This window comes from Capsicum annuum, chromosome 5, assembly GCF_002878395.1.
Source record: "Capsicum annuum cultivar UCD-10X-F1 chromosome 5, UCD10Xv1.1, whole genome shotgun sequence".
NCBI lineage: Eukaryota > Viridiplantae > Streptophyta > Magnoliopsida > Solanales > Solanaceae > Capsicum > Capsicum annuum.
In genome coordinates, this window is record NC_061115.1 from 64,609,132 (window position 1) to 64,636,769 (window position 27,638).

Sequence of the window (27,638 nt, forward strand, 5' to 3'; positions counted from 1 at the left end):
AGTTGTTGTGAGTCATTTAAGACATGCCTGTTTCACTGCTTCAATCAAGAATTTACTATATCACTTCTAGTTGATTATTATAGACATCTAAGTATTATGCCACTTAAATTGGAAATAGAAGAATTTTTTTGATAAATCATAATAATTAAAAGGGAAAAGACATGTTTTCCTCCCTAAAATTGTCACCACAACTTACTTTGGCCATTAAACTTAACTTGTAATTATTTATCCTCCTAAAAAACTTTCAAGTGAATTAAATACAACTTCAACGTCACAATTCCACTCTCACAATGGAGAATGCACTGCACACGCATCATGTCATTGTCAAATCAGTGCCATGCCATTGCTACGTAAGAAATTATAATTTTTTAAAAAAAAAGTAATCCCACGCACATATTTTTTTATATATTTTTTTAAATATATATATATATATATTATTTATATATATTTTTAAAATAAATAAATAAATGTATATATACATAATTGCCCCCCCCCCCCCATTCCCTCACCATTTTCCTTCTTATTTAGAAACCTCCCTCCCTTCCTTCTTCTTCAATCCCTCTCCCCTTCTTATTCAGATTGCCCCCTCCCCTACCCCCAACGCCCCACAAACCCCCCAGTCCCCCTTCTCCCCCCTCTCCACCCCACCCCACAAAATCCAGTCCCCTTTCCCTCGACGTTTTCCTTTTTCTATCCTTTTTTTTTAACAAACAATAGCGACTTAGGTAAGGATTGAATTAAAAACAAAATTGTTGTCAAGGCTAACAACTGTGGTATTGTGTCAACTTTTGTCTTTCTCCTTCTAGCATAACTGGTAATGTTGATAAGTCATTGGTGAATCTCCCCACCCACCAAACTTCTTTATCTTCTTCCTCCCATACTTCATTTATTTATTTTTTCTTTATGTTGAATGAACAATTAATACACTACTAAAAAAACAGGAAAATCGATCACATGACCAAAAAATCGATCAAAAATACATGGTTGGTAAAAACCTGATAGCTTTTTAAAAATGGACCACGTGTGGTTGATTTTTTTAAATATATATATATATATATATAAATAATTCAATATTATTTAAAAAAATAAAATAAAATAAATTTTCAAAAAAAAAATGACCACATGTGGTCGATTTTATTAAAAATTAATTAATTAATTTAAATACAAAAGCGACCACATGTGATTGGTTTTATTAAAATTAATTAATTAATTTAAATACAAAATCGACCACATATGGTCGGTTATATTTAAATTAATTAATTAGTTTAAATATAAAACTGATCACATGCGGTCGTATTTTTTAAAAATAATTTATTTAATAAAATAATTTTTAATTAATTATGTTAAACCGACCACATGTGGTAAGTTTTTGTAAAATTTTTCAAAAAACCGACCACATATGGTCTATTTTCTGATAATTTTTTAAAATAATAACAGCATATATATGCTATATTCCATCAACTAGCATAACATTTCAACCAGAATAACAATACAACCAACCAGCATAAATAATACAAATATTTAAAATCAAGTTATTTACAAAATTTATCAAGTCTGCAAATCCAAACTACAAAATTTACTATAGTCTAAAAACTACAACTCATTATCCTCTTTGTCATTCGCATCCTCAGCCTCACATACAAGATCTGATTCCTCATCTGTAGTGATATTATCATGTGGGCCTAGACCTTTTACTGCCTGAATTGCATCACCAAGAAAAGGAGGAAGAATCCCTGTAGATTGAATAAAAAAGTTGATCTGCTCCTGCATCAATCTCATTTGTTTTTCTATTTCCTCCTCCTTCTTCTTCGCCCTCTCAGTTTGTGCAGCAAAATCTTTAGTGAGTTGAGAAACCGTATTGTTTAGTAAACCGATGGTTTCTCTATCAACTGATGAGCGATAGGATGTAGGGTCGGACAAAGACCTAATATTCTCGCAAAAATATTTTCTGTGGTACCCGTAATATTTGCCTCTAACTGGAGAACCCATAGTTTGTTTTCATAACTCCTACTCTACATCTTCAGGTATTGTGTTACCTTTAATTTCAGGAGGCTGAGTACTACGATACTCATTAACGAGCTGCATATATTTGTCCTATATTCAAAGTAAAGTTAAAATTAATAGTAAACAAAATCTTAAACTACTCGTACTTAAATAAATATCAACTTTGAGAAAAAGATTTATAAATACAAAATTTGATTCTTACATGGGTAGCTTTTGCACGAGACTCAACCCAGACATCTTCATCAGTTGGGTTCTTTTTCTTCCTTACATGGGTCTACTCGAGTATGTCATGTTGTTGTATCTTCCTACTCAATTTTTTTCCTGCATATGATAAATTTATTAATCTTCAAATAATTAATAATTAAATGGAAACAAAAAATTAAAACTGTAAAAGTTACATACCATTTTTTGCTCTATAATAATTCGACTAACTGCTCCCACAGTATGTAGAGAGCCACCCTTGGATGATCTCCTGGCTTTCTTTCCTTTCTCATTCAACACTTGGTATTCTTCGCTACTCCAATAGCGAAGATAATCTTGTCACATGGGTTCAAGTATAAACTTTGGTCATACCCTATTCCTTCTGGCATAATCCAACCGACCGTTCATTCTGGCTTTAGCTCTTCTATAAAAATTCTTCCATATAGCACAGTCATGCTTGTCATCCCACCAAAAATATTTCTACAACAAAAATAAAAGTATAATATTCAATTTTTTGTTCTAACAATGTGTTAAGTAGTCGATAAATTAAATCCTTACTTGAAATTCTTTAAATATTTCATTTCTATCAAATTCTAGAACCTTTTGTCAACTGGTCCAATAGCCGTTGAAGTTCTGAGTAATGCATTTAATCATAATTTTTCCAATTTCATCATCGGACAAAAACCTACAATACAAGATCAAACATTAATTTCATAGAGTATAATAATATAGTAAATGAAAAATAAATAATGTTGTTATATTTAGAAATCTTACCCTACTCCATATGAAATAATATACCACTTGCGATAAACATCTTTGTCTCCGAGCTGCAGAACAAGTACTGGTGGATGCACTGACGTGGGTGGATCTGAAGCACCGGCTGGAGTACCTCCAAGATGAAGATCGGTCAACCTAATATATCCAGCAGAATCATTGTGAGAACCTGGGTGACTACTAGTAGAGGGTACTGAAGACGATGGTAGATGAATGTATGTGTCAGCGATCGTCTGATAGTACTGTAAAGGTAGTGGCATGGTTATGGGAGCATTATGAGTCGTTGTAGACCCATGAAGTGGACCCACGTATGTAGGAGATGGAATTGAATGCTACGACGACCTAGAATATGAGGGTCATGCTGGCACGCTATCACACCGACCCTCAGATATATGAATACCTGACGGTCGTCTGTAAGGTGGAGGCTATTTTTTCTTTTTTGTCTTTGTAGGATCAATTTTTTGCTTACCTTTATCACTTTTACCTGTCATCTAAATTATGCAAAGTTAAAAAGTAGTTAGTCCTTACAAAATGATTATAAGAAAACACCAGTGTTAAAACATTCCAAGTAACTAATTTAAAGTTACTAATTCACATTTCAAATCACTAAATCAATATTAAACAACAACAATCTTACACAGTATATTACAAATCAATCTTAAACAAGAAACATAAAGGTAAATAGTACAAAGCATAAAGACATTAATACATAACAAATACAACCTACACAAATTAATCCTCCTCTCCCAAAGATTCTCCACTAAACCATTCACCCTCTTCGAAAGTTTTCTCATCTCCTACCCACTCATCCTCTTCTTCTACAATATTAACTTTTTCAAATATATTTTTTGGGTGGTTCAAACTATCCACTAAATCAATGTCCACTAACTGGTGATCAATCTGCATTTCATTATGATACGCAGTCTCCAACACATTCTCAACTTTCACCGGTCCTATAGGCTTTATTTTTATTATAGCTCACCAATCAGACTTATCATTGTTCAATGGATAAGGAGCATAATACACTTGTTTAGCATTTTGCACGAGAAAAAAGGGATCGTAAATAGGATACGACCTATTATGCTTTAATTCAATGATGTTATGCTCCTTATGTAATCTTGTACCTCTTGTGCTTGGATCAAACTACTTATATTGAAAGAGAATAATTTTTTGTATTGGCAAACCAGCATACTCCATTTCTAAGATCTCTTGTATGATGCCAAAATAATCAACATCATCATCACCCTTAACCCAAACACCTCTATTGTTTGTTTTTCTTATTCTGGAGTGTTCTTCAGTGGAAATTTAAATTCATTTACTGTGTAATGGGACATTGTATGAGCTTCAACTGGTACCAAATAAATATCTCTCAAGAACTGGTCGTATGCGGCCGCATTTGGTGAATCGTATACCTAAAAATATTACACACACACACACATATATATACATATATATATATATAAGTTGAAGAATGTGTAAACGTTTACAATTTGTAGAAATAGTAGTACACTTACACACCTCATATTTAAACCATATTGCAAAGGATGCATACACTTGATTTTCATGAAATTGGTTTTTAAATGAACTGAAGATCCAACATGCGAAACACAATTAGTTTACTTTAGGGAATGAGTAAATAAATATGATATGTTAATATTTAATATCCTTACTTCAGAGAGGGCTCAACTTTCGGGCAATCCAGCAAAACATACAAACTTGCTGATTTGTGCTCCATGGTAGTGAACCAGCGAAATATGCTCTTTTTAGCCTTACTACCAAATTAATTGAATATTGATATCGATTGCAAATGAGGCTCATTCTCATCGTCCTGATTACAATTCGGTCTATTTATTAAATAAGAAACTTCATCACCAAAGTAGTATGAACAAAATTCAGACATTTCTCTTGCAAGATATGCCTCAACTATAGATCCTTTCACCCTATGTTTATTTTTGGGAACCCTTTTCAGTTTTCCAATTGTCCTGCATAATCTTAAGATTAGATGTTTACTATATAAAAAAATATGTATGAATTTAAATATATTGCAATTGCTTACCATTCGCATGGATACATCCACCTAGTTTGAACTAGACCTCCTGATCGAGCTTCGTGGACAAGGTGAATGGGAAGATGTTCCATCACATCGAAGAATCCAGGCGGAAAAATCTTCTCCAACTTGTTGGTGAGAACAACAATATTACTTTCCATTCGAGCCAGATTTTCTTCTTTTAATGTGGTGCCACAAAAGTTTTTGAAGAACAAACTAATCTTTGCTATCGATTTTCATATGTTTTCAGGCAAACCAATAAAATAAATTGGAAGTAATTGTTCCATGAAAACATGAAAATCATGGCTTTTTATTTCATGTAAGATTCCTTGTGTCATATCAATCCCCTTTCCCAAATTTGAGGCATATCCATCGGGCATCTTTAAATTTTGGATTCACTCACATATTTTCGCTTTTGGTCCAACTTGAATGTATAACTAGCCTTAAGCTTAAAAAATTTTGCCATTGGGCCCCTCCTATAAGTGTCATTCTGTACGCTTGCAATATTCTGGTAAATCAAGTTTGGCCTTAGGATTATCCTTTGTCTTGTTGGTAACATCCATAACTGTGTTCAACAAGTTGTCAAAATAGTTTTTCTCAGTATGCATGACAGTAATATTATTTCTAAGTAAATTATCTGGCCAATATTATAACTCCCAAAATATATTTTGCTTGGTCTAGTTATGTGAAATGTCATAGCCATAAAGCCTACACGATGGTTCCTCTCTAACTTTTGGCAAATCCTGAACTATCTTTCAGATGTCATGACCAGATAACCTTGGAGGTGGACCATCATGTTCAATTTTATTTTTTACTGAATGTATTCTTGAGTCTCTTGAACTCATGATTAGGTGGCAAGAAACAATTATGACAATCAAACCATGAATTTTTTCTACCATGTCTCAATGTGAAAGATTTTATTTTTTTCATATAGTATGGACAAGCCAAATTTCCAGCTGTCATCCACCCAAACAACATTTCATAAGTAGGAAAATCATTAATAGTCCATATTAGATATGCACACGGATTAAAATTCTATTTAAGTGAAATATCCTAAGTTTCAATCCCCTCATGCCATAAAATTTGAAGTTCATCAATCAAAGGTTGCAAGTAGACATTTATTTCATTTTTTGGATTATGCTGGCTAGGAACAACACAATTCAGAAATATATATGGACTAGTCATCAATATTTAAGGAGGAAGATTATACGGGGTGATAAATACAGGCCAACATGAATATGGTGCAGCACCACCAGAAAAAGGTGAGAAGCCATCCACACACAATACTAAATGAATATTTCGTGGCTCAGTTGTAAAATTTGAATAAGTTGCATCAAAATGCTTCCAAGACTCTCCATCTGATGGATGACACATAATACCAGTGGACCTTCTATTTTTACTGTGCCATCTCATATGAGGAACTGAGTTGTTTGAAGCATACAACCTCTTTAACCTTGGTATTAAAGGTCAATAATGCGTCCCCTTAATAACAATTTTATTTCCACGACAACCATACTTATATCGAGGGTGTTGACAAAACTTATAGGACTATAGGTTAGCATCTTTCTTAAAGTATAACTTGCAGCCATTTTGACAACAATCAATTCTAATCGAGGAGAGACCTAACTTTGACACCAATCTTTTTGCCTTATAGAAAGAATTGAGAACCTCTAAGGCGGGGTCAACTAACTCTTTAATAAGGTCTATCATTGAGTCCATTCCTCCTTCAGTAATATTATAATCAGATTTAATACTTAATAATCTAACAGCAACAAACAAACGAGAATGCAAACACCCATCAAACAAAGGATGACTAAGAGCATGTAATTGTTCATAAAGATGACCCGCTTCTCTATTGGGAATATCTTCAACATTTTCCCTAAAGTCGCCCTCGTATTGCATCCCAAAAATATCATGTACCATTTCTGTCATCCTAATATCTTGATAGTTATTATACCCTGTAGACCTACTACTTTCACCAATAACAAAGTTATTTTGCTCAACATCACCATGAATAGTACACAATCTTAAAAAGTACTCGTAAAACTCCTTTCTATAAAGATGTTCCTTCACAACTTCTTCTTTTAAAAGACTTAAACTATCACATCTAACATGAGGACAACGAATCACCTAAAAACGTGACCAAGTATCAAGTGTCTTGGCAGGTTCAACAAATCGATTGACACCTTCAATAAATTTCACCCTAAGACCCATTCTATTATCATTATTCCGTTGATATGTCCAACTATAATCAGGTTCCATCTACAAAATCAATCAGATTTAAGTAATTAGTTCAAGTCACAAAAGTTCACATTTCAAGTACCTACACTCAAAACAAACGTCACATTCAAAACAAAAATTCACCTTTCAAATAACTACACTTAATCAATTTCAAGTGACTAAGTCACCTCATAAGTTACTAAACTAAACTACATTCAAAACAAAAATTCTCATTTGAAGTACCTACACTTAATCAATTTCAAGTCACTAAGTCACATCACAAGTTACCAAACTAAACTATATTCAAAATAAAAATTCTCATTTCAAGTACCTATATTTAATCAATTTCAAGTGACTAAGTCACCTCCCAAGTTACCAAACTAAACTACATTCAAAATAAAACTTCACATTTCAAATACCTACACTTAATCAATTTCAAGTAACTATGTCACCTCCCAAGTTACCAAACTAAACTACATTCAAAATAAAAATTACATTTCAAGTACCTTCACTTAATCAATTTGAAGTCACTAAGTCACCTCACAAATTACTAAACTAAACTAAATTCAAAACAAAAAATTCCCATTTCAAGTACCTACACTAAATCAATTTCAAGTCACTAAGTCACCTCACAAGTTACCAAACTAAACTACATCCAAAAGAAAAATTTCCATTTCAAATACCTACACTTAATCAATTTCAAGTGACTAAGTCACCTCACAAAATTCAAAATAAAAGTTTACCTTCAAGTAACTACACTTAATCAATTTCAAGTGACTAAGTCACCTCACAAGTTACCAAACTAAGTTACATTCAAAATAAAAATTTAACTTTTAAGTATCTACACTTAATCAATTTCAAGTCACTAAGTCATCTCCCAAGTTGTCAAACTAAACTACATTCAAAATAAAAGTTCACCTTCAAGTAACTACACTTAATTAATTTCAAGTGACTGAGTCACCTCACAAGTTACAAAACTAAACTGTATTCAAAATAAAAGTTCACCTTCAAGTAACTACACTTAATCAATTTCAAGTGACTAAGTCACCTCACAAGTTACTAAACTAAATTACATTCAAAATAAAAATTCATCTTTCAAGTATCTACAATTAATCAATTTTAAGTCACTAACCTCACAAGTTACCAAACTAAACTACATTCAAAACAAAAATTCACATTTCAAGTACCTACACTTAATCAATTTCTAGTGACTAAGTCACCTCCCAAGTTACCAAACTAAACTACATTCAAAACAAAAATTCACTTTTCAAGTACCTGCACTTAATCAATTTCAAGTCACTAAGTCACCTCACAAATTACCAAACTAAACTAAAATCAAAACAAAAATTCACATTCCAAGTAATTATACTAAATCAATTCCAAGTGACTAAGTCATCTCACAAGTTACCAAACTAAACTACATTCAAAACAAAAATTCTTATTTCAAGTACCTATACTTAATCAATTTAAAGTGACTAAGTCACCTCCCAAGTTACCAAACTAAACTACATTCAAAACAAAAATTCACATTTCAAATACCTACACTTAATCAATTTCAAGTGACTACGTCACCTCCCAAGTTACCAAACTAAACTACATTCAAAACAAAAATTCACATTTCAAGTACCTACACTTAATCAATTTTAAGTCACTAAGTCACCTCACAACTTATCAAACTAAACTGCACTCAATACAAAAATTCTCATTTTAAGTACCTATACTTAATCAATTTCAAGTGACTAAGTCACCTCCCAAGTTACCAAACTAATCTAAATTCAAAATAAAAGTTCACCTTCAACTAACTACATTTAATCAATTTCAAGTGACTAAGTCACCTCCCAAGTTACCAAACTAAACTACATTCAAAACAAAAATTCACCTTTCAAGTATCTACACTTAATCAATTTCAAGTCACTATGTCACCTCACAAGTTACCAAACTAAACTACATTCAAAACAAAAATTTTCATTTCAAGTACCTACACTTAATCAATTTCAAGTGACTATGTCACCTCCCAAGTTACAAAATTCACATTTCAAGTACCTATACTTAAATCAATTTCATGTCACTAAGTCACCTCACAATTACCAAGCATAGCAAAATTCAAAAGAAAAAGTTCACATTTCAAGTGTCCATGCTTCAACAAAATTCAAAATAAAAGTTCACCTTCAAGTAACTACACTTAATCACTTTCAAGTAACATATTCATTTATAGTATAAGTCAAACAATTGAACAAGTGTAATAAAGCAAATAAGTAGAGGCGTCGCATGTCCCTCTCACACTATATAATCATCACAAAATTCATATGTCTTTCAAAGCCTTCTACAGCGAACAATCTCAAACTAAACTACATTTAAAGACGTCATTATAAGAAAATAGAGAGAAATCAACTTATCTTTACTTGGCCTAAATTATAGAGAAAGAGATAAGTGGTCACCGAAAAATAGCAAAGCAATCCTTTTTCCCAAATTTGGATTCTGTCAAATAGTAACATCAAATTCCAAGATACCCATTAGGCAACTAGAAGAAAAAACTCTTGACCATTAGGCAAAATAAGAAAAATGTTGACCATTAGCTACAATCAATTTTTACATTCTCAACCACATTCCAAGTTCTTACAAATATGTTTCAGCTACATCAACATCCTTATTTTCTCATATTTTTAGCTTAAAATCACCATAAAAAAACCACCAAAATACTAAAACTATAATGGAGTATCAAGAAAAGTAAACCCTAATTTACTTGTAAGAACAAGGAATATTTACAATCATGTTTCCATAAATTTCCAGAAAGTAATTTGGTTAAGATTAGGTCTAGTACAAGTATGGGGATTAAGATTAGGAAAACGATCACATGTGGTCAATTTTTTTTAAAAATTTAAATCATATAATTAGTTATTTTATCATCATATTAACACGAGTAGTATATTTCCTCAATCGTATAATAATATCAATGCATTTTGCAAACTAGGATGAATTTTTGGTTAATTAGCTTTTAAATATGATAAATATGATATTATATATAATATACAAATGGAAAAGGGAAATTAAGATTGGTTTGGATCGGATCATTAACGGGTATTACCAAAATACACGGTTGATTTATTTTTAAAAAAACATCATTCGAAAAATGAACACTTGTGGTCGATTTTTATTAAAAATTAAAATTTTAATAAATTGTATAATATTTATAACAACATTCAAATAATTTAATGCAATGCGTATATATATAAATCGGATAGTTATTTATTTTATCATCACATTAACACGAGTAATATATTTCCTTAATCGTATAATAATATCAATGAATTTTGAAAATTATGATAAATTTTTGGTTTATTAGATTTTAAATACGATATTATTAATATATATATATATATATATATATATATATATATACCTCGTAATACTTGTCTTACGTTATTACAACTTCAACAATATACGCGTGTCTACATTGACACAAAATAGTATATCTATTTTCTCAATTGTATGGTATCAACATATTATTCAAAATATTTTGATATATAGATTTAGTTATCTAGCTTTCGATTACTGCATACGTCACTACACAAGATATACGTATATATACATATATTCAATTGTCTATCAGCTTTTAAATACGTACCATATACACCACACACACGATTTACTATCCCATAATAATATACAACGTATTTCACATATAATCAGATGAATTATCGATTAGTTTATCTTATGTCATTAATATACCTTCACTATATAATATGTATATACTATATATATATACCTACACATACACACTATCTACTATATCAAGTTCTAAATACATATTATATATATCACATACATACATGAGTATATTATCCAATAATATAATGCGACGTATTTCATATACATACCCTGATAAGTTATCGATTAATTTGATTAGCTTACATTAATATAACTTCAATGTACAATATATTATTACTTCTATCATTTCAAATCAAGGTATTCAATATGTTTGGATAGATTCTACTGGTTTTTGAGTACATCGTTCATCGATCGATCACTATATATATATATATATATATATATATATATATATATATATATGTATATATATGTGTGTGTGTGTGTGTATATATATATATATATATATAAAAGAATGTCAATAGAAGAACAAATTAAACTCCAAGAAGGAGGTAGTAAAGGAAAAATTTTAAATATAGCAGCCCATGATCCACAAATGTGGGATACTGTAATAGATCTATGGAAAGGATTAGTAGTAGTAGATTATCTAAGACATTATACAGAAACAGATGCAGAAACAATGTATAAGTATCTAGAAACCTTATGTTGTAAAATCCTACTCAGTACTCCCTCTCTCCTATAGTTTCTTCATTAAATAAGTTCTTTTAGCCTATGTTTTTCCCATTTTTACCTCTCTTTTTTTAACTTACCCTATTCATCTCTCTCTTTTAACTTAAATTCTTAATAGCTTCTTCTTTAACCACACCCCGGAATAGTCACCTGGCTATTAACACTTGTCCTGTTGTCTTTTCAGCAGACTTGGCGGACTTTCAAAGCCAGAATTCCTAGGAATTTACAGGTTAATCCGTCGTTGCTATTAAAAGGTTAAAAGATTAACCATGTAATAAGGGTAATAAGGATTTACATAAAGTTACATGTTATACAAAATGATTTTAATAATTATATGTAGTTACATACTATACAAAAATAAAAACTTCATAAACATTAATATTTTTTGTGGGAAAAACATAGTGTAAATAAGAACTTACATGAAGTAACCGAGGGAGAGGTTTCCCTTTCGGGAACCCCCTTAAGATTGACTAGAAACTTGAAAACTTTTATTCAGACTCTTAATATTATACAACTTGGTTTATACAAAGGAGAAGGATTGATAGTTTAGGAGAAGGGTTTTACACATTTAGAGGGAACAGGAATATGTTGTGTTCGGTTTTTTCATTCTCATCTTCTACTTCTAAGTCTTAAGCCTTTTATAGGCAAATTTCTAGAAAAAAGAGTGGATATAAAAACAACTACGTGGCCTGGACATATGTGGCCGACACATGCTTCGCAGTTTTTCTTTCTTAACTCAGTCAGACACATGCTTTGCAGTTTTTCTTTCTTTTTAGAAAGTAATGATAAAGGAAGCACCATTCTGATACTGACACTGACTCGATTATTACAAGACACAAAGTGGGCATCCCCACTTGTCAATCTTATCTCTTACTAGAAGTAGCTTGTCTTTATTCTCTTTTCTTCTTCTAGACTAAGTATCCATCTTCTTCTGGACTAAGTATCCAAATTGTGCAAGGCGATCAAATCAAAACTCATTCCTGAGTCATCGTCTTCGTAAGGGTCCTGAGCATCTTGGAAATGAGTAGATTTATTGTCTTCATCTAATCTTGAAAAATTAATGTCTTCATCATTTATTTTTGGGACTAATCTGTCTATAATGGTACTAGGTTGTTCATCAATATGCTTATCTTGTGTCTATTGACTGAAGAATCTATCCAAAGTCTGTTTAATTATAGTCTCTATAGTTTCACTTTTCTTTCTGGAGATTAGAGTTTTCTTTGAAGTCTTATTGCCTGATTTTACTATTCTATGTCTTGATGAAGAACAATCTTCATCTTCACTTTTTGGCAAAGTGATAGTCATCAACGGGTTTGACTTGTCTTTACCGGTTACCTTTTGAACCGGACTAGCTGTACCAATATCTGGTACAGTGAATTTCTGAGCATTTAGAGGGAAATGCACACCCTTCTCATCCATTTTTTTAGGAGATAGAGAACTCTAAGTCTGATTATTTATCCTACTTGTATTTATATGATGATCGAGTCTTGCTTCCAATATTTGTATCTGTCTTATCAGTCTGGTGTTTTCCATAAGAAGAGATTCTTTCTGAGTATTAAGCATCTTGAAATTCTCAGTCATAAAAGAACAATGGTCATAAAAAATAATTTTTCCTGTGTCTCTCTGTATATTGTATTGAGGTATTTGATCTGGATTTTGTCTGAGTGAAGGTGATATATAATAATTTGGTCCTAAGTATCCTCTAGAATTATTTGTTGCTTCAGTGAAATCATTAAAACCTTTAAAAAGTGGGGTTTTAAAACCTTGTATTGACTCTAATACTTCTATCCATGTCTGAAAAATATCATTAGTTTTACCATGAATAACTACATAATATTTAAACCTTGGCTTGCTTTTTTCTACCATATATTGACATAGATAATTCATTGCTGCCATAAAATGATTACGATTTTATTTATTATAAGATATCCAAAGGTTATCTATTAAACACTTCTGGGGTCTATCTAGAATGTAGCCTGGTCTTATTCTAAATAACATATTACTCTCAGGGTAAGCAACTAAATTAAATGGTCCGAAGTGAATTCTTTCCATTGCTTCTAAGGAGTCTAATGGTCTAAAATTTAAATTACCTAATATTGTCTGTTGATATGAGTCTGAAGAACATCTATGACTTTGCCTTTATCTGCAGGAGGTTGAGGCTGTCTTGTTAGTTTCATGCTGAAAACAAATGAGTTGAATTAAAACAAAACTTAACTTATTTATTTATTCCTAGTTGTAATCTACTTAACTGATCTACTAAGTTGTTTTCTTTACCTTTTATATGTTCAAATATAATATTTTTATAAATAGATATTTTACCTAGAAAATTCAGCCATCTTCTTCTACTGCTAGTTTTATCGTTTATTTTTTGATGGAATTTAACAATAGCTTCACAATCTGTTCTAACTAAAATTTCTTCTTTATTTATAATATATAACTTAAAACTATTGAAACCATATATTATTGCTGATACTTCTAGGTCTATAGCACTCTTGTTTCCCTTTTCTTTATATTTTGCACTCTGGTAGCCACATATTTGTTCTTCGTTTTTATTACTATATTTATTAGGTCGTGCTTTTAGAATAGCTCTCTATCCTAAATCACTTCCGTCTGTTTGAATAATTAAATAGTCTGATTCTAATGGTATTTTTAAGTCTGAAATATTTTTAACTTTCTCTTTTATCTTTTGAACTAATTTAATATCTTCTATATTAAAGCTTTTTTGTCCCTTACTTCCTGTCTTTGCATATAATGGTCCTGCTATTTTTCCTAAATCTTGGATAAAATTTCTTGCGTAGTTTACTAATCCTAAAAAATTTTGTAAATCTTTAGTTTTTTCTAATTTATCGGGCATTTCTAATACTTTTTTAGCTATCTGTGGTTGGAGTTTTACTCTTCCATTTCCTAATGTTATGCCTAAGAAATTGATATAAGTTTTACATAATTCTATTTTCTTTTTACTTATTATTATACCATGTTTAACAAATAATCTAAATACTATTTGTAAGTGTCCTAAGTGTTCTTGCATTTTTTGACTAAACACTAAAATATCATCTACATATACTAATACAAAATGTTTATATTCTCTAAATATATTATCCATTTTTCTTTGAAAAATGGGTGGAGCTGTCTTTAAACCAAACGGCATAACTAACCATTCAAAATGTCCTCCTGGACATGTGAATGCAGTCCATTCTATGCTGTCTTGGGTGTATTTTGACTTGCCAGTATCCTAACATGCAGTCAAATTTGCTATATATTCTCTAATTTTGTATTCTATTGATTAGCTCACTTTTATCTGGTAGTTTATATGCATCTGTTCTAGTATTGTCATTTACTCTTTTATAGTTAATTACCATATGAGTTTTACCTCTTATTTGTTCACTATGATTTCTTACCATAAAAGCAGCCGATCTATGTCTAGAAGTAGATCTTCTTATTACTTCTAATTTTAGAAGTTCTTTAATTTGTATATCAAATTCGTTAGTATCTTCATTATTAGCTTCTATAGGTGCAGTTTTTATAGTGTATTTCGAATTAATTATATCTAATTTACACATTATCACATTAGCATCCCAATGAGCTAATGGTCTTTCTCCGATTATTTTCATTGGATCTAATATAGATATTATATTATCTAAATCTTTTGGACTATTTATCATTCCTATTTTATTTATTCCTTTTTTAAAGTTATAAAATTGGGTTTCTATATTTATTAAAGTATAATCTTTTTCTATATTCTCTAAGTTATGTTTTCTAGCTATAATATTATCTCTTTTTCTAATTTCTCTATATAAATAGAAATAGCTACACCTTATATCTTGGAAAGATCTGTCTTTTCATACACTAGTATAAATTAAAAAATTTGCGAGTTAATAGGTAATGTTCCCAAAACCTTCTCGCTCTAATACCAATAAAATATATCTAATTCTATTTCTCTTATATTTTCTATTAAACTAATTTATTAATTTCTTTTCCTTTTATTAAGGTATCTATTTTAGCATGTAAATCTATTAATAATGCTATTATAGTATTATTTGTTTTACAATTATTTTTTCTGACTGGCATATCGGTAGATGTAAAGAAAATCCTTCTGTTTTGGTATGAAATATTTTGAAGTTTCTAAAGCTTTTTTTATAGCTTATATCTTCTAAATTCATGAAAGAGAAATTTCTTCTAGCCTTTGTGTTAATATTTTTAACTTAGTTATATCAGTTTGTTTAATTTGTAATTTTTCTTCTATTTTGGTCATTGATAGAATGGTTTTGTTTTCTATTTCTTTAGGTTTTTTCTATTATATTCTTTATTAATTTTTTGATTTCTATTTTTGTAGGTATTTTTTCTAGATTGAAATTCTTATTCAAATATTGTATCTTTTTATTTATTTCTGATTCTTGGATCTTTAGATAATCTAAATTTTGTTCTAGTTTTTCTAATATCTTCTTGTGCTTATTTTGAGTTATTTCTTGTTCTTCTAAGAATCTTATTATAATGTTATCCTTTTCTTGGATTTTTTCACTAAGGTTTATTATTAGATCAATCAATGTGTTATATTGTTTGTCTTCTGAATGCAATATATGTTCTCCTTGACTAAAATTACATTTTAAAGTAATATTACAAAATAGAAGAACAATTACAAATTATACAAACTGATATAACTAAGTTAAAAATATTAAAACAAAGGCTAGAAGAAATTTCTCTTTCATGAATATAGAAGATATAAACTATAAAAAAAACTTTAGAAACTTCAAAAATATTTCATACCGAACCAGAAGGATTTTCTTTACATCTACCGATAGGCCAGTTAGAAAAAATAATTGTAAAACAAAATAATACTATAATAGCATCATTAATAGATTTACATGCTAAAATAGATACCATAATAAAAGGAAAAGAAATTAACAAATCAGTCGAAGAACTAGAATTACCTAAACTACATGAAAAGATAGATTTCTTAATAAAAAATAAAGAAGATAAAGAACCAGATAAAAATTCTGAGATAGACGAACTAATAAATCAATTAAAAAGAACTGAATTATCTCCTAGACAAGAAAGAAAAGCTATAAAGCTAAAACCACAATGGAATTTCTTTCAACTAGATCAGAAAGAGCCATCGAAGAAAATAGAGAAATAAAGCATAAGTGTTTCAAATAATAGAATAGGAAGTAATATATTCTCTAGATTACTACCAAGGACTCGCCAAGATATAAAACAACATCAAGAATTAAATAAAGTAATAGACGTAGACAGAGATTTACAAATTTTCCAGCAAAATCAATTAAAACTTTTAAGTCCTAAAACTTTATATAATACAAAGTACTTCACTACAGATAATCAGTTATACAGACATTATAAAGAGGAACAAATATCCATATTAGGAGGGAATTTTACTACGTTAAAACTTGTAGACTCCGAATCTTTAAGACAAATAAGAAACAATAAAACTATGTTAATGCACATAGGACTAATAGTAATAGGAATTAAAGGATTAACTAGAAAAAATTTAGGATCCAAAGTACTAGTAGTAATATATGATGATAGATGGACAGATATTAAAAAATCAATAATAGGATTATCTGAAGTAGACATGACAAACAATGGAGGAATTTTTTACATTAGTCCAGACTTTTTAATGAACTTAAAAGAATTTGAAACAAATATTAAAATAGGAATTCAAACTAAAGGATATGAAGAAATGAGTAGTGGAAATAATTTACTAATATGTATAGGATTTATTGAAAGAATGACTTTAAGTAGCAACACTAAATATAAATTAAAAGTAAATGATATAGTAGACATAAAGGGTAATAAAGGAATAAATTTAATAAAACCCATAAAGATAAATCCAAAAGAATATGCAGGATTAGAATGGAATTTAGATAAATTTAGTAAATCAAAGGTATTTATTTCAGAAACCCAATTATTATATACTGGTAGTAAAGAACAAACATATGTTAGACTCATCAGACTCTGAAGAAGATAACTTGATAAATGAAATAGGACAAGAAATAGATGAGTTAGACTTAAATAGTTTAGTAATAAATAACTTAATGAATGTCGCAGAAGAATGTACCCATGAGTTCCAAAAAAATAAAGGAATAGATAGTAATAGATGCCAAATTTGTAGATGGTATCCTAGTAAGGAATACAGAGCTAAATGTAGAAAATGTTACATGGAAGCATGTATAAATTGTATAGAAACTACCTTAAAAATAAAAATAGAATCAAACGTAAATAATGAACAAAGATATACAACTAATCAAATCACGAATTTAAAAATAACAACTAGAGGCTAGATTAAATGAGCTAGAATGCAGAATAAATACATTAGAAAAAGGAAAAGCTAAACAATATGAAGATGAAAATAGTACACAAAAAACGGAACATTTAGAACAAATAGAAACAGAGCTTATGAACATAGAAAATAATAATGGCCTAATGTGCAACGAAGATAAAGACTTTTATACGGTAAAAGTACTAGTAAAAATGAAAATTAAAGATATAGAAATAGAAACATTAGCTATAATAGATCCAGGATGTACTAGTTGCATAATAAATAAAGAGATAATACCAGAAAACATATTAAAAACATATAAAACACCAATTGTAGCAATGCAAATGGATGGATCCAGAAATATTTATCATCACTATATAGAGAAAGTCCAAATAAGTTTCTTAAATACGTGTAATAAATATTACGAACCTACTTATAATATTAATCAAGTATTAGTAAGAAATTTAAATATTGAAACAGACTTTGTGATAGGATTAAAATTTTGTATACACAACAGGGGAGGTTGCCTTATAACTAGAGATGGTATAATGTTATTCAAAAACCTCACACATACTCCAGTAATAACTTCAAGATTACCTACAGTATATAGAAAACTCAAAGCACAAAAAGATTCTCAACCAGATCCTCAGCCATGCTGTGATAAATGTACAGATAATAGTTGTAAAATTAACGAAGAGGAAAAAGAGTTAAAAGAATGTATAGAAGAGTATACGTTAATAAATATAGAAGAATATGAATACTTAGAGAATATAGAAAAAGATTATACTTTAATAAATATAGAAACCCAGTTTTATAACTTTAAAAAAGGAATAAATAAAATAGGAATGATAAATAGTCCAAAAGATTTAGATAATATAATATCTATATTAGATCAAATAAAAATAATCAGAGAAAGACCATTAAATCATTGGGATGCTAATGAGATAATGTGTAATTTAGATATAATTAATTTGGGATACACTATAAAAACTACACCTATAGAAGCTAATAATGAAGATACTAAAGAATTTGATATACAAATTAAAGAACTTCTAAAATTAGAAGTAATAAGAAGATCTACTTCTAGACATAGATCGGCTGTTTTATGGTAAGAAATCATAGTGAACAAATAAGAGGTAAAACTCGTATGGTAATTAACTATAAAAGAGTAAGTGACAATACTAGAACAGATGCATATAAACTACCAGATAAAAATGAACTAATCAATAGAATACAAAATAAGAGAATATATAGCAAATTTGACTGCAAGTCGGAATACTGGCAAGTCAAAATGCACCCAGAAAACATAGAATGGACTGCATTCACATGTCCAGGAGGACATTTTGAATGGTTAGTTATGCCGTTTGGTTTAAAGACAGCTCCACCCATTTTTCAAAGAAAAATGGATAGTATATTTGGAGAATATAAGCATTTTGTATTAGTATATGTAGATGATATTTTAGTGTTTAGTCAAAAAATGCAAGAACACTTAGGACACTTGCAAATAGTATTTAGATTATTTGTTAAACATGGTATAATAATAAGTAAAAAGAAAATGGAATTATGTAAGACTTATATCAATTTCTTAGGCATAACATTAGGAAATGGAAGAGTAAAACTCCAACCACAGATAGCTAAAAAAGTATTAGAAATGCCCGGTAAATTAGAAAAAACTAAAGATTTACAAAAAATTTTAGGATTAGTAAACTACGCAAGAAATTTTATCCAAGATTTAGGAAAAATAGCAGGACCATTATATGCAAACACAGGAAGTAAGAGACAAAAAAGCTTTAATATAGAAGATATTAAATTAGTTCAAAGATAAAAGAAAAGGTTAAAAATATTTCAGACTTAAAAATAGCATTAGAATCAGACTATTTAATTATTCAAATAGACGAAAGTGATTTAGGATGGGGATCTATTCTAAAAGCCCGACCTAATAAATATAGTAATAAAAATGAAGAACAAATATGCGGCTACCAGAGTGGAGCATATAAAGAAAAGGAAAACAAGAGTGCTATAGACCTAGAAGTATTAGCAATAATATATGGTTTAAATAGTTTTAAGTAATATATTCTAAATAAAGAAGAAATTTTAGTTAGAACAGATTGTGAAGCTATTGTTAAATTCCATCAAAAAATAAACAATAAAACTAGCAGTAGAAGAAGATGGCTGAATTTTCTAGATACAATATCTATTTATAAAAATATTATATTTGAACATATAAAAGGTAAAGAAAACAACTTAGCAGATCAGTTAAGTAGATTACAATTAGGAATAAATAAATAAGTTAAGTTTTAGTTTAATTCAACTCATTTGTTTTCAGCATGAAACCAGCAGGACAGCCTCAGCCTCCTGCAGCTAAAGGCAAATTCATGGCTTATTCTTCAGACTCATATCAACAGACAGTTTTAGGTAATTTAAATTTTAGACCATTAGACTCCTTAGAAGCAATGGAAAGAATTCACTTTGGACCATTTAATTTAGTTGCTTACCCTGAGAGTAATATGTCATTCAGAATAAGACCAGACTACATTCTAGATAGACCCAAGAAGTGTTTAATAGATAGCCTTTGGATATGTTATATTAAACAAAATCGTAATCATTTTATGGCAGCAATAAATTCTCTATGTCAATATATGGCAGAGAAAAGCAAGCCAAGGTTTAAATATTATGTAGTTATTCATGGTAAAACTAATGGCATTTTTCAGACATAGATAGAAGTATTAGAGTCAATACAAGGTTTTAAAACCTCACTTTTTAAAGGTTTTAATGATTTCACAGAAGCAACAAATCATGCTAGAGGATACTTAGGACCAAATTATTATATATCACCTTCACTCTGATAAAATCCAGATCAAATACCTCAATACAATATACAAAGAGACACAGGAAAAATTATTTTCTGTGACCATTGTTCTTCTATGACAGAGAATTTCAAGAAGCTTAATGCTCAGAAGGAATCTCTTCTTATGGAAAACACCAGACTGATAAGACAGATACAAATATTGAAAGCAAGACTCGATCATCAGATAAATACAAGTAGGACAAATAATCAGACTTAGAGTTCTCTGTTTCCTCAAAAAATGGATGAGAAGGGTGTGCATTTCCCTCTAAATGCTCAGAAATCCACTGTACCGGATATTGGTACAGCTAGTCCGATTCAAACGGTAACCGATAAAGACAAGTCAAACCCGTTGATGGATGTCACTTTTTCAAAAAGTGAAGATGAAGATTGTTCTTCATCAAGACATAGAATAGTAAAATCAGTCAATAAGACTTCAAAGAAGACTCTAATCTCCAGAAAGAAAAGTGAAACTATAGAGACTATAATAAAACAGACTTTGGATAGATTCTTCAGCCAACAGACACAAGATAAGCATATTGATGAACAACCTAGTACCAGTATAGACAAATTAGTCCCAAAAATAAATGATGAAGACATTAATTTTTCAAGATTAGATGAAGACAATGAATCTACTCATTTCCAAGATGCTCAGGACCCTTACGAAGACGATGACTCAGGAATGAGTTTCGATTCGATCGTCTTGCATAATTTAGATACTTAGTCCAGAAGAAGATGGATACTTTGTCCAGAAAAAGATAAGAGAATAAAGACAAGATACTTATATTAAGAGATAAGATTGACAGCTGGGGATACACACTTTGTGTCTTGTAATAATCGAGTCAGTGTCAGTATCAGAATGGTGCTTCCTTTATCATTACTTTCTAAAAAGAAAGAAATACTGTGAAGCATGTGTTTGACTGAGTCAAGAAAGAAACAATAATACATGTGATGATGGGGCCCAATGAGCACCCGGCTAGCATTAATAAGATTGTTTCTTATCTTTTATCTTTAAGTGTCGGCCACATATGTCCAGGCCACGTAGTTGTTTTTATATCCACTCCTTTTTCTAGAAATTTTCCTATAAAAGGCTTAAGACTTAGTAGTAGAAGATGAGAATGAAAAAACCGAACACAACATATTCCTCTTCTCTCTAAATGTGTAAAACCCTTCTCTTAAACCATCAATCCTTCTCCTTTGTATAAACCAAGTTGTATATTATTAAGAGTCTGAATAAAAGTTTTCAAGTTTCTAGTCAATCTTAAGGGGGTTCCCGAAATGGAAACCTCTCCCTCAGTTACTTCATGTAAGTTATTATTTACACTATGTTTTTCCCACAAAAAATATTTATGTTTATGAAGTTTTTATTTTTGTATAGTATGTAACTACATGTAATTATTAAAATCATTTTGTATAACATGTAACTTTATGTAAATCATTATTACCCTTAGTATATGGTTAATCTTTTAGCCATTTAATAGCAACGATGGATTAACCTGTAAATTCCTAGGAATTCTGGCTTTGAAAGTCCGCCAAGTCTATTGAAAAGACAACAGGACAAGTGTTAATAGCCAGGTGACTATTCCGGGGTGTGGTTAAAGAAGAAGCTATTAAGAATTTAAGTTAAAAGAGAGAGATGAACAACGTAAGTTGAAAAAAAAAAAGGTAAAAATGGGAAAAACATAGGCTAAAAGAACTTATTTAGTGAAGAAACTATAGGAGAGAGGAAATACTGAGTAGGATTTTACAACATATTTGCATTAAACAACCAAAAATTGCCATTCTATGCTCATTGTTTTTGTTGAAACATCTTTTTATCTAAGTGTCTATTTTATTATATATATATATATATATATATATATATATATATATATATATATATATATATAAAGATATTTATATATATGAACTCTTGAATGCGTACTATATACATCACATCCACAAGTATTTTACCTCATAATATAACACATTCATTATATTTTGATGAATTATCGGTTATATATCACATTATTATGACTGCAACAGTAGCATAATATCATTATCTCAACGGTATGATATATACACACACATATTCATTATACAAAGATTATGCATATTTAACGTCATTTAACGTATATACAAAGAAAAATATTTATTTTATATATTGAAACATAAGTAAAAGATAAAGATTATGTTTAACGTAATTTGTTTATTTTATTTGATATATTTTTAGTATAATTTTTTTTATAAAATCTAAGATTGATAATTTTTATTATTATTACATTGCTTATCGATTACGTGTGATCAGTGTAATTTCAAAAAATAATATATTAGATTTTACATATAATTATTTTTTAATAAAAATCAACCACAAGTGGTCAGTTTCCTAAATAATTTTTTTAATATTTTTTTAATTTAAAAATTGGCCACAAGTGCTCGCTTCTTAAAAATATAAACAAAACCGACCACAAGTGGTCGATTTTTTAAAACTATTTACTTTTTTATTTTTTTATATTCCAGAACCAACCATTTGCGGTCGGTTTTACAAAATATTTTAAATTTAATTTTTAAAATAAAACTGACCACAAGTGGTCGGTTTTTAAAAATATGTATTTTTTCAATAAAATCGACCACAAGTGGTCGGTTTTTTATATTTATTTTCTTTTTAAACTTTTTAATTTTTAAATCGATCACAAGTGGTCGCTTTTTAAAAATATGTATTTTTATAATAAAACAAACCACTTTATATTCTTTTTTATTTTTTTAAATTCTATAGTGGTCGGTTTCATAAAATATTTTAAATTTAATTTTTAAAATAAAACCGATCACAAGTAGTCGCTTTTTATTTTTATTTTTAATTATATTTTTTAATAAAATCGACCACAAGTTGTCGGTTTTTTGAAATTATTTTATTTTTTAGTTTTTTAATTAAAAACTGACTATTTGTGGTCGCTTTTATAAAATATTTTAAATTTAATTTTATAATAATACCGACCATGAGTAGTTGGTTTTTTTATTTTTTATTTTTTTCAAAAAAATAAATAATAATTTATGTAAAAATAATTGAATTGATTATTTTGAAATTTTAAAATATAAAAGCGATCACATGTAGTCGCTTTTAAAAAAAAATAATTAAAAACTGACCAATAATATAATGCGACGTATTTCATATACATACCCTGATAAGTTATCGATTAATTTGATTAGCTTACATTAATATAACTTCAATGTACAATATATTATTACTTCTATCATTTCAAATCAAGGTATTCAATATGTTTGGATAGATTCTACTAGTTTTTGACTACATCGTTCATCAATCGATCACTACATCATATATATATATATATAAAGATATTTATATATATGGACTTTTCAATGCGTACTATATACATCACATCCCCAAGTATATTACCTCATAATAGAACACATTCATTATATTCTGATGAATTATCGGTTATATATCACATTATTATGACTGCAACAGTAGCATAATATCATTATCTCAACGGTATGATATATATACACACATATTCATTATACAAAGATTATGCATATTTAACGTCATTTAACGTATATACAAAGAAAAATATTTATTTTATATATTGAAACATTAGTAAAAGATAAAGATTATGTTTAACGTAATTTGTTTATTTTATTTGATATATTTTTAGTATAATTTTTTTTATAAAATCTAAGATTGATTATTTTTATTATTATTATATTGCTTATCGACTACGTGTGATTAGTGTAATTTCAAAAAATAATATATTAGATTTTACATATAATTATTTTTTAATTAAAATCGACCACAAGTGGTCAGTTTCCTAAATAATTTTTTTTATATTTTTTTAATTTCAAAATCGGCCACAAGTTCTCACTTTTTAAAAATATAAACAAAATCGACTACAAGTGGTCGATTGTTTAAAATTATTTACTTTTTTATTTTTTTGATTCCAGAACCAACCATTTGCGATCGTTTTTACAAAATATTTTAAATTTAATTTTTAAAATAAAACCGACCACAAGTGGTAGCTTTTTAAAAATATGTATTTTTCAGTAAAACCAACCACAAGTGGTTGGTTTTTTATATTTATTTTATTTTTTATTTTTTTAATTTCTAAATCTATCACAAGTGGTTGCTTTTTAAAAATATGTATTTTTATAATAAAACAGACCACTTTATTTTATTTTTTATTTTTTTAAATTCCATAACCAACCACTTTTGGTCAGTTTCATAAAATATTTTAAATTTAATTATTAAAATAAAATCGATCACAAGTAGTTGCTTTTTAAAATTACTTTTTAATTATATTTTTTTTAATAAAACCGACCACAAGTGGTCGGTTTTTTAAAATTATTTTCTTTTTTATTTTTTTAATTAAAAACTGACTACTTGTGGTCTCTTTTATAAAATATTATAAATTTAATTTTACAATAATACCGACCATGAGTGGTTGGTTTTTTTATTTTTTCCAAAAAAATAAATAATAATTTATGTAAAAATTATTGAAATGATTATTTTGGAATTTTAAAATATAAAAGCGATCACATGTGGTCGCTTTTTAAAAAAATAATAATTAAAAACTGACCACATGTGGTCAATTTTTTTGAGACAACTTGTTGTGGTTGATTTTTTGTGGTCAGAAAAACTAGTTTTTTTAGTAGTGATACTTGTTATTGTTATTTTTACTATTCTTGAAATTTTCTTAAGTTAAATTTTTTTTGAAAAAAACTCATATGAGAAGTTAAATTTTTAATTAAAATTCATCATATAATTTGTTGATTCTTGATCTTCATATAAAAGTTTATTTGTTGTACAATTTGTGTATTTCATTCTTTCTATGATTGTGTATTTGATTGAAGATTTTTGGCGGATAAAGGTGAAAAAAGAAAAGAAATAGAGGAAGGAAAAAACATGGGGGTGATGGGGTGTGAGGAAAAAGAAGACATGGGGATGGTGAGGTGTGAGGAAGAAGGGAAAAGAAATAATGGTTAAAAATTTTAAAATGAGCCTCACTTAATATTTTTATACTTTTTTTTTTCTTAAAACACGCTTTTATTTTTTTCTATTTTTTTACCACGTCAGCCGTTAAGGGAACAAAATAATATATTTTAAAGTTCATAAAGGGGGATAAACAATTACAGGTTAAGTTTAAAGGCTAAAATGAGTTTTTGTTACAACTTTAGGGGGGGACATGTCTTTTCCCTAATTAAAAACTTAAATTATTTAAAAAATATAATTGACTATCAATGCCATAAAAGTTTGGACAAGGTGAGTAACATATATTATTTGAAAATTACAAATTCTATTTGTTTCGCATTAGTTGAAACAAAAAATTACTTATACTGAACCCGTGTTATCTGATAAACAGTAATATAAGCCCATCAAATTTTATTTTTTATACTTTTTATCAATTTATACATTTATAGAGTTTGGTTTTGATCATGAATTAAATTTTTAAAATAAAATTATATATTTGAATAATAAGTCGCAATAATTGATAATTTAAAATATTTTAAGAATGTATATGTAAAAATTAACCTGAAAAATAAGTTTAATTAAATTTAAAAATTCAAAAGATGTCACATTAATTGATATGATTATTATTATAATATTAACTTAGAATAGATTTTGGACCCGTATATTGCATGAACTTCTTCTAACTAGTACAGAAATAATCAGGAGCAACCTTATGTAGATGTATAATTTTTAAAATACCATCAAGTATTAAATGAAGGAACTAGTTGTCACAAATTATTGATGGTTCACTGGTCGGAGAATTGGTTTTACTCCGCAAAATTGAGATACCAATTCCCATATGCTACAGTACGCCGGCCTTTCTCTTAAATTGAAAGCAACGTCACTTTTTAAAAACAGAAATTCTAAAGTAGTGCTCTAGAACTTGAACGCGTAGTGTTATTTTCTTAAAAAATTTCTAAAGCACTATTCTTTAGAAGTCTTTTGTTCCTTTTTTACTAAGATTATTTCAAAAATCACAAAGAATAGAAGAAAATCTAACGAATTTCCAGCTCCCAGCAAGACGAACTAAGGTGACAAGTGAAATCATCGTTGCAAAGATAAAATCGTTGTCCTGTTCCTTTCTTCTTCTTCTTCTTTTTTTCCGTGATTTCTCTTCTTATAAGTAAACTAGCAAATTCAAAATAAAGGCAGTATATGGCTTTAATTTTAGGGTTTCATACAAAAAGATTAAGGTTTTGACATTGCTTATAATAGGGATCATCAAGAGCTAATTAGACGGTTATCTATGTAATAACATTGGTGAAGAGTTTTTTGAATGACTCTTTAGTTTCTAGAATAGAGCGTAAGATATTTGTAACCATATATGAAGTCTCATCGAGTACAATTATAAGTTGATGATATTTTTTTGTGGTAATGCAATAAATTATTTTTTGTTCGCAAGTTATTGTCACTATAAAATTTTAGATTTTATCTTTAAATTAATAATGCACTTGTCTCCTTAAAATCTTGAATTCGCCTATAAAAATAATAATGTGGTTCATGTTAGTTGTCATGATATAAATAAGACAACTAAATTGATAGTCACTCAAGAAGGATACTACAACTACTTAAAAATTGTTCCATTACCCAATTACTACAACGATCCCACATTAAAATGTAAAAAAACTGGCAATTTTCATAAATTTCATAAGTTTGCATTTTAATTATTCTCTTTCCAAATTTTTTAAATAAATTTTCTTTCTCTCAAATTTTAATTTTTCATACACATAACTAACTGTATTAGGTATCGTAACTATCTTTCTTAATACCATTTAAGAAAATAAATCAAGTCTAATAATTATTCAAGATTGCACCTTATTAATTTATGATTAATGAATTCCTTAATTAAGTAAATTTTTCAAAAAATATACTCCTAAAAGGAAATTTACCGCATTAATCAGCTAGAAAATTTTAGAACCAAAAGAGAAAAGAC